Source organism: Artemia sp. Qi Xiang Cuo, chromosome 14 (assembly GCF_049724085.1).
Source record: "Artemia sp. Qi Xiang Cuo chromosome 14, ASM4972408v1, whole genome shotgun sequence".
NCBI lineage: Eukaryota > Metazoa > Arthropoda > Branchiopoda > Anostraca > Artemiidae > Artemia > Artemia sp. Qi Xiang Cuo.
The window spans coordinates 12,200,502-12,210,392 of record NC_142807.1 but is presented as its reverse complement, the minus strand read 5'-3'; the positions used below and the strand labels follow the sequence as shown (position 1 = coordinate 12,210,392).

The 9,891-nt window shown below is 38.5% G+C and overlaps 1 protein-coding gene across 1 annotated transcript in view; it reads left to right on the top strand.

The window, feature by feature from the left end:
• The window catches only part of LOC148944136 (serine/threonine-protein kinase mos-like), a 246,452-nt gene that overhangs the window by 27,511 nt on the left and 209,050 nt on the right, over positions 1–9,891 (top strand). The gene's annotated exons all lie outside the window — the stretch shown is intronic.

Genomic DNA, 9,891 nt, shown 5'->3' with positions numbered 1-9,891 from the left:
GACTCATAGACTCATTTATTTATAAACAACTATCGTAGCCGTGGCCGAAGCCCCGACTAAATGGCGCTGTTTAGTACATTACATAAAACTGGTCACTGGCGGTTTAAATAACTGACAAAAAAAGGCACGAAAGAATTGCTGTGACGGGTTGTTCGACACTTTGGCGGCACTAGTTGATTTTTATGGCGGGTGTTGGCGGTGATAGGTGCAGGTGGGGGAAGTAACGAACGGTGTTTCTGGGATGAAAGAAGGGACTGCCCAAAATTGCACATTAACTGTAAGCGCCTATCACGCAACGTTGGCAGTCGTAAGGTACTAACGGCAGCCTCATAAGAGTTGTATTTCGGGCCTAGTATCACTTTCACTGCCCGTTTTTGAATGGCTTCCAGATCTTCACTTATGTGTTCAATATTATGAGCTTGAGGGCCCCACACAGGACACGCATATTCAAGGATTGGGCGCACATACGTGACGTAAACCATCTTCAGCTGACTTTGTGAGAAACCCAGTCGGCGCAAGGTAATTAGCGACTGTAATGCGTAACTACCTTTTTTCACCAGACCGGCGATGTGCGCGCTAAATGAACAGTCGTCACTGAAAGTAACCCCGAGAATCACTGAGGTTGAGGTAGTAGGGTACCAAGGAACCGGGCATGAGAGGTCACGCTTAAGCGGATTAAACCTCATGACTTTTGTTTTATTCATATTAAGCTGGAGGTCGTTAATGCTACACGCCTCTAGAAAGGAGTTCCTGATCTCACTGCTGAACTGGGGATACACGTCTGACTTTTCAGCAAGATATTTCAGAAGTAGGGAGAGATCGTCCACGTATTTGAATCTGTCTTCAAACTCGAGGATAATGTAGTTAATTACCGCTAAAAACAAAAGAGCTGCCAGCTTAGTGCCTTGTGGTGCGCCACACGTTAGTTCAGCCCACTCAGAGTTTAAGTCACTAGGGAAGAGAGCATAGACACACTGACAGCGGTTACGCAGGAAGTCAACAACTAAGAGCAAAATATGCTTCCTAGCGCCCATCTTTTTGAGGTTATTTGCTGCTGTATAATGGCGGATCAAGTCAAATGCCTTACGATAATCGACTCAAAGCAGGTCAACGATGCTACTGCCTTTGTCCAACCACTCGGTAATCAAGTGGTAGAGACGTACTAGATAATGCGTCGTACTACTCCCTTTCAAGCAGCCGTGCTGAAACGGATCAAGGGCTGGCTGAACTTGGGCTAGGAGCTCTCTATAAATAAAAGATTCAGTCACTTTAGCCATATTAGGCGTAATAGAAATCGGACGAAGCTGATTGCAGGACTTCGGGTCTTTGACTTTAGGTAAGACGCGGACGTAGGCTTTTTTCCAAGCACTCGGGAATTTGTGCTCCTTGAACGACTGATTGATCACTGATGAGAGTGGTTTTGCTAAAAACATAGAATATTCTCGTAAAAGTTTAACTGGCAATTCTCCTGGGTAAGAAGCACAGTTGCTTTTTAACTTTTGAAGTTCTTTATACACCGCGAACTCGGATACTTCAACGATTGTATCTTCAGAGACGTCAGCAATGAGGGCTTCGATTTCGGCTTCGGTGAAGGACGGGTGAGTAGTACAGATTGAAGTGAAAAAGGCGTTCACTTCGGCTGATTTTATCAGCGTTTTGTCGTCTTTCTGTATCTTAATTTCACTGGTGGTACGTTTACCGGTAAGACGCTTGACTTCAGAGTGCCACCTACGGGGCTCACCTTGAAGGAGAGGCGAGACTTTGTCATGAACGTACCTTTTCTGCGCTGCTCGTAACAGTTTAACAATGCGGTTACGAAGTTTGTTTGCTTGAACAATATCCCCACTGCGATGTAACTGGCAGCGAGTTAAGATAAGCTTCTTTAGATCGGGTGTTACCCAAGGTTTGTCAGTATCACTAACAGTTATTTTTTTCTCAGGGAAATGTTCGTGATATTTACATGACAGCAAAGAGTTGAAAGTATCAACTTTCTGGTCGATATCTGTCATAGAGCAAATCTCATCAAAGTCAAACGTCCCAATCCACTGTCCAAAGGAACGAATTGCCTCTTTAGTCATAGGTCGAGTGGTAATTTTTACTTTACGTGGTGTTGGAAGGCCAACTTTGGCCTTCCAAAGAAGTGTGTTATGGTCAGAGTTATGCAACGGACCGAGAGAGAAGGGTACTTCGTAATAATCGGGAATGTTCGTGAAAATAAGATCTAATATACTACCACTGACGTGAGTAGGGATTGAGACAACTTGCTTGAGGTCAAGCATGCTGGAGACCCATGCCTTATTAGTCTGATTGAAATCACCAGCGATTACAAAAGCAGGCGCTGCGTGTTTGCGGCGTAGGTCATCAGTGCAGTTTTGGATATACTGGATCAGTTCTTTTCTGTTCTTTGCACTTTCGGGGTAGTAAACTGCAGCTACAACCAGGCACGAATATCGCTTTGATAGGCGCTTTGGTTTGCATTCGACCCAAATTACTTCATGGCATGATTCACTGGGCTGACTTAGTAATTTACAAGGTAAGTCTTCCCGAAAGTACAGTCCGACCCCACCGCCTCGTCGGTTAATCCCTCGGTCGCGTCTCGTATTAAAAAAACACTTGTACCCCTTGATATGCCCGGTTTCATCATTAATATCCCAACATTCTGTGATAACAGCAATGGGGGAACTCGTCTGTTTGAGAACTACTTCAAGTTCGTCGGTTTTATTGTTTAGTGATCGGGCATTACATACTAGGATATTGGGAAGTCTGCACTTCGACAAGAAATACTCAGGTGTTAGGGGAGGTGGGGTACTTGACAGTGACGATACTGGGTCAGCGTACCCCGGACGAAGCGAAGGAGGGATTTCACTAGGAGGGATGCAGTTAACTACTGTCAGAATACGTTCCCTTGCTGTACTGAGAGACCTCGCTCTGTTGTTAGAAACGAGAACAGGGATAGCACAATTTTTATTTCTTTGGCCTCCTCTTTTACCTCTGTGGCTACGCTTGGATCGCTGTTGACTTGGATTGACATCTGGCGGCTTTCTCAACAGTCGAAAAAGCCTTAAGTTAATGAAAATAAATGGCGCCACTGTCAGACGAGATGAAAACAGTTCGTATAAATCAGCTTTTCCGTACTTTAATGCCATCGTTATTGCACTAATGGAAACTATGACAGTCAAATTTTCGATTAGAAAAGAAACCATGAGAAAATTCACAAATAAAGCTATACTTGTACGACGCTCAGGCTGCTATTTGAGCGCTCTGGAACGCCATCTCCAATTAAACTCCAAATTACAAAATAGATGGCGCCACTGTCAGCGAGATGAATTCAGTTCGTATAAGTCAGCTTTTCAGTTCTTTAATGCCATCATTAGTGCAGTAATGGAAACTAGGAAAGTCAAATTTTCGATTACTTACACCATCACAGCAGAAAAACCACGAGAAAATTCACAAATCAAGCTATAATTGGACGACGCTCAGGCTGCTACTTGAGCGCTCTAAACGCCATCTCACATATGAAACTTGCCGCTGTATAATGCCAATAAATTTCAAGGAAGTCGGAAAATCAGCTGTGCTAATAGTCATCTCGCCCAATGGCGTGAAGTGTCTTCTTTTGTTTTACTTTGAATTCTCTTTGATCTATAGCAGGCTGGCAGAACATACGGCACAACAAATAACAAAGACGACAAAGCATGAAGGAACCAGTGAAAAATAATCATAAAGTGGAATAAACACGAGAAATGGTAGAAAACAAATAATTACAGAAGAGCACTGAAGGCGTTTTTGGTATCTACGTTATGAAAAACTATAAGTAGTGAAAGATGCTTCGATAAAGTCGAAGTGTTTCTTAATGACTCGTTAGAAATCCTAACTAAAACATTTTCTGTGAGGTCACTAGTAGCTCATTAACCTGTTGCCTACTGTGGTATTGCCAACTATGTGCTATACGTGTGTCTTTGCATGCACATGGATTATTATAATGAATTATTAGGAAGTCAAAGCTTATTAAGAATTATTGGGGAGAAAAATCGTATTAGGAACTGTCGATGGAAAAGTTTGTAGTAACTTAGAATAGTAGTTTTTTTTTTTTTTTATCAAGTTTTGATATTTTACTTTGTGGTCAGAAACTGTATATAAATAGAAGTCGTGTGCATTTTTTATGCTTTACTACCGTCAGTCGGGTATCAAACGGACGTATCTCCATAATCGTGAATTTTCAGAAGAGCAAAAAAACTTAACAACTTTTTTTTATCTCCCCACTGATGCCCGTGAAAAAAAAAGAGATCGATATGTAAAGCAATACATATCAATCTGTTTTCTTTATGTTTATCGGAGGGGAAATAAAAAAGTTGCGTGTTTTTTTGCTCTTCTAAGGATTTACAATAATGGAGATACGTCCTTTTGATACCCGACTGACGTACTACTTCTACTGCTAAATACTACTAAACAACCAATAGGGCTTATTGTCTTATCATTCCATTGCCCTGTATACAGATTACTACGTACAAACTTGATTAACCCAGAAAGTTAAGCACTGGTAACTTTAACAAGTTGGACCAAAAAAAGTTCAGTTTTTGGCCCAAAAAGTATAATTTGTAAGAAAAGGTGTTACTTTTTCACATATTGCTGTCATCTACAGACAAAAGCACCGAGCGGCGTCATCAAAAGTCAAAAAGCACCAAAAGTGTCACACATGGCAACCATGTCAGTTTACATTTAAGGCTCCGAATGTTGGAATGACTAGTTTATAGAGAAAATTTAATTAATTAATTTTAGTATGGTAATAATATCGATTATTCGAACGACCGTGGTTCGGCTAATGAAAGCCCCGTGCCTCCTCAGCTCATGTCACATCCACTTCGAGATGAAGCTCCTTTAAACCAATCACCATCCCCAGTTGTTCCGTCACATCCGATTGTCAAAACCGTCAACATCTCACGAAAAACTGGAGATCAGGTTTGGTAGCACTTTTTAAAGTCTTGTTTAGTTTTTTCAAAACTTAATGTAATCACAAGTCAGGTATTTTTACTTATGAAAATATACAAGAAATAAGGAAGTTTAATTTTACTGTACAATACTTCTTTCCTTTTAATTAATGAAACGCCTGAAAGTTATTTATGAAATTTGCAGGATTGGCCAAAACAAAAAGAGAAAGGAAACACTTCCAGTTATTTGAAGGGAAAAGAAACCTTTTTTATTTGTCTTGCAGCGAAAATTGCTCCAATCCTTAGGATGTGATAGACATTTCATAGAAAACATAAATTATAAGAAATATACCCAAAACGTTAGATTAAAAACAGTTTTTCTACAGGGGCATCAATTGGGCTGACTTTTTTGTACCTTTTTTGTATCTTATTTTGTTTTATTTTCATTAAACAATCGAAAAAAATCTTTGCCCCCCCCCCTACATTTGCGTGAATTGATGCTACTGCTTTCCAAATTGAATTAGGCAGGAAATTCTAGGTATTTAAACAGGCAAGCTACAAAGATAATCCATGTCCAATCGTTGCCAGAAAATCTCAGCCGCTACCGGAGCTATGATTCAGAAAAGAAAAATCACCAATTTAAAAAAAAAATACGAATTTATTAACTTATTTTTTTTAAATTTCTATACTCTCTACTTTTTTGCCGTGGCACTACCCAATCTATTCTCTTCTTTCAATCTTTTGTGTTTATTTTTCTCTTCCAGGTTTTTTCCCATGTATCTAAAACTTTGATATGCTTGTTTATTTCGCTTCGTAAAACCAAACAACTTGGGTGATTTTTTGTCTTATTTTGTTAATTTGTTGTTTATTCCTTTAGTTCAATCAAATAATTTTTTTTCAACTGAAAGTAAGGATCAATATTAAAACTCAAAACGAACAAAAATTATTCCGTACATGAAGGGATAGCCCCCTCCTCGATATCTTAAAGAACAAGGTATTGCGGAGGAGGGCAACTTCCTCATATGCAGAATAATTTCTGTTGGTTTTGAGTTTTAATGTAGCTCCTTACTTTCAGTTGAAAAAAAACTTATTTTTTTATTTAGATTTTTGATCGTTTTTCAAATGATTAATGTAAATCTGGCTCCCTCTCCATGAAAAATTCACTCTCCTCACTGGATACTCGACTGTGGAAGTTTCCTCCCATGTAAAATAATCTCTCCCCCCCCCCGTAAAATTTCCTCCAGATAATTTCATCCCCGCTGAAATCCCCCCCCTCCATAAAATTTCTTGTGGAAAATCCCACCTGAAAAACTGCTTTCATTTGATAAATACTTTAATTTCTAATCATGTTTCGAGTCACTCCGGAAATCCCCCTTCTATGGAATTTTTTACTGGAATCCCCCCCCCCTCCAGTGGGAAGTTGCTTCCGCAGAAAATTTCTCACGACGATTTCCCCAAAACATCTCCCCATGTACAATTGAGTCGACAAAAAGAGAGTAAGACAAATAAAAAGAATTTCGTATAGGAATTCTGTTAAATCCCCCCAAAGTAAAGTTTCCCCTGGAAAGTTCACTCCCGAAAACTTCTCTCCCCACAGAAAACCCCCGCCCTGGATACGGCCTTGCATTCTATTAAAATTCTTCAGGCTGCTTTAATAAGGTTTTGTAGTATTCTATATACTCTGTAATTTTTGCTTAGTGAAATATCTTGACGCCATATCTAATTCCTTTGACAAGACGCCGGAAAACAAAAATTATCTTAAATCATTTCTGTTGATTTCTTAGCAACAAGGTCTGATTAAATTGTTTGAGAAATCATAATACTAAATAAATTTTTGTTTCGGTCCACCTTTTTTCAGCAAATTTCTCAGCAAAAACAAGTCTTTGACTAGGAATCTAAATTTATTTTGATAAAAATTTCGTCACCTGTTTGATTTTTAACTCTATTTTTATTTTAAACTTTACTCCTGAGACTTTGGAGCTTTCTTTTAACCCGACGCAATAATTAGTCCCATGCACTGGATGTCACTGGACAAAAGCTTAGAAAATTGCGCTTTTTTAGGCAGAAAAAATATATATTTTAATTTCCTTTTATATTTATCCACCTAGAATTATATTCCCTTGCCCCGAAAAATCTCCTTATCCCATTTTTCATTTAGTCTGAAATTCTTCTTTTCGTTTTATCTTTATTTAATTTTAATCATAAGTGGGAGGAGGGATCATATCGTGTAATTGTGAAATTATAGGTGCCATAAAAATCATGGGGGGGGGGGGCCTTGGTGGTTAAAACACAAAATTTTAGGTATTTCATATTTGAATGTCGGAAGCCACAAAAGGAAGTCAAAGGGACTAAAGGAATTTGGAATGGTCTAGTAATGAAGGGACTGAAAAAAGATCAAAAGGACCGAACAAAGTTGAGAGGATCAAAAGGCTTAAGAAAGTCCGAACGGAGTGAATAAAGTCAGAGGGTGCTAAAAAAGTCAGAAGGGACTAGAGGAGGGTGGACCAGATCCAGAACTTTAGTCAAAACTATAACATTGAAATGGAAGAAAGGAAGTCAAAGGGACAAAAGGAGTTTGGAAGGAATAACAAATGTCGGAAGGCATGAAACGAAGCTCCAAGGGACCAAAGAAAGCTGAGAAGGTCAAAAAGGACTAAAGCAAGTCCGAATGAAGAAAATAAAGTCAAAAGGGGTTAAAAGAACTAGGAAGGAACTAATAATGATAGAAGAGACTAAGACACGCGGAAGAAATTATAGCAAGTCAGTTCATACTATGGACGACGGAAGGTACAAAAGGAAGCACAAAGAGATCAAACAAAGCTTGGAGAGTCAGAAAGGAGGAAAGGAAGTTGAAGGGGTCAAAGAAAGTCAGAAGGGAATAAGAAAGCCTTAAGGGGCTAAATGAAGATCAAAGGAAGCAACAAAGTTGAAAGAGTAAAAATGCACTAAAGCAAGTTCAAACGAAGAAAATAAAGTCAGAAGCTGAAAATTGGAATGGGCTAAAGGAAGTCGGATGGGACTAAAGCTGGCTACAGGAGACCAAAAACCTTGCAAAAAGGGCTAAGAAAGTCAGAAGCGACCAAAGGAGGAAGTTAGAACAGATTTAAGGAAGTTCAAATGGAGTAAATAAAGCCAAAAAAGACTAATAAAGTAGAAAGGGGCTAAAGCAAGTTCAAATAAACTAAAGGAAGTTGGAAGGATCTACGATATTTAGTTTCCTACCAGTATTTTCATGTTTATTTTAAATAATAACTATAGCTTATCCTAAAAAGAAATATGAAACAGCTTTAATCCTTCCATAAACGGCATGATAATTATGCCGTCCCTTTCATACCAACAGGGCTGACATAGCTAACCGCACTCCTCCCCCATAAACTAAGATTTAGCTAGAAGGGACTAAGAAAGTAGAAAGGGGATAAAGAAAGTCCAAATAAATTTAAAGAAGTCAGAATGGACTACGATGTATAATTTCTTATCAATATTTTCACTTTAATTTCAAATAATGATTATAGCTTATCCTAAAAAGAAATATGAAACAGCTTTAATCCTTCCATAAACGGCACGATAATTACGCCGTCCCTGTCATAAAAACATGGCCGACAAAGCTAACCCCACTCCTTCCCCATAACCATTTCATTCACCTGATTTGAAATTTTCATTCTTCTTTTGACTCTATTTAAGAAAATAAAAAACGAATGCACCCCGAATTTTAAACGAATTTTAAATCTACTGCTTCCAAGATTCCTAAGAAAGTTATATGTGAGCTTCTTTCATTCTTTAATTATTAAAACTAGGATTTTTTATTATAACTAATGCCAGCTTTTCCAAGAACCCCAAGATAGAGGCGCTTTTCAACTCTTTCGAGTCAATACGGGAAATTTGACAAAAGAAAGTCAACATACATATACGAAAACACCAGATAGTCTAGACCACAACTTATCACACTACAAAGTAATCCTGGTGTTTCAAGTGATTTGAAGTATTTCAAGTAATTTCATTCCCCGGCGTCTTGTCAAAGGAATTTTACTTGGCGTCAAAATATTTCAATAAGCAATAATGACAAAATAAATAGAATACTACAAAACCATGTCTCAGCTGCCTGGAGAATATTAACAGAAAGTCTTGATTATTGCTCATACTCGCAATTGCCCCCCCCTCCCCTAGACTTTGGAACTTACCGCGAAGTCACCGCTACCCCCGGTTTTAGGTATGTTTGCTCAATGTTTTTTTTTGCATCTTCAATACAAGAAAAATGTCGAAAAGAAAAATCCTTGCCTCCCCCTGTATTTTCGTGAATTGGCACTGCTGGTCCACAAATGCTACTCCTCAAACGAAAAGTAAATACATTTTTAATGAGGTGAGAATTTCAACTTCAAAGCAAGACAATGCAAAAGATCAGTTTTAAAGTAGGTGAGTTGTAATATTTTTAAAAAGTTTCTAAATTTTTGGAAATTGTTTTAGCCCAGACAGCACAGGACGAAAGGTGTTCCACCATCCTTATAACCCTGCTGGTGACAAAGATATAATGCTGGCCAACAGAAAGCCTTAAATTAGAGCCAGCTTTAAATTATACCCAGGGGCTAAACACACGAAAATGTTGGAGGGTAGAGGGATGGAGGGGCAGGGACGTTTTTCATATTTTAAAATGCAAATTGAAAGAAAGATATATAGGGAAGCTATTCGACCTTTTTCAATTTTTCTCAGTGAAGATAGCCAAAAAGATATTTCAAAATTGAACCCCGTCCCTCAATTGGTGTCCTTGACTGGGACGAATCCGTATTACCATTAACCAATAAAAAAAAACAATTTTTGGGATTAAGGCAAGGCTTGAAATTAGGAAAGAAAGTAAGGAGAGTGGTAGTAGAATAAAAATCCGTCTTTAAAAAATATGGAATTAGCCGAGTTTTCATTCCACTGCCAGCTTAAAATCGCTCTTTAAGCTCTGTAAGTTTTCGTCAAACTGCTT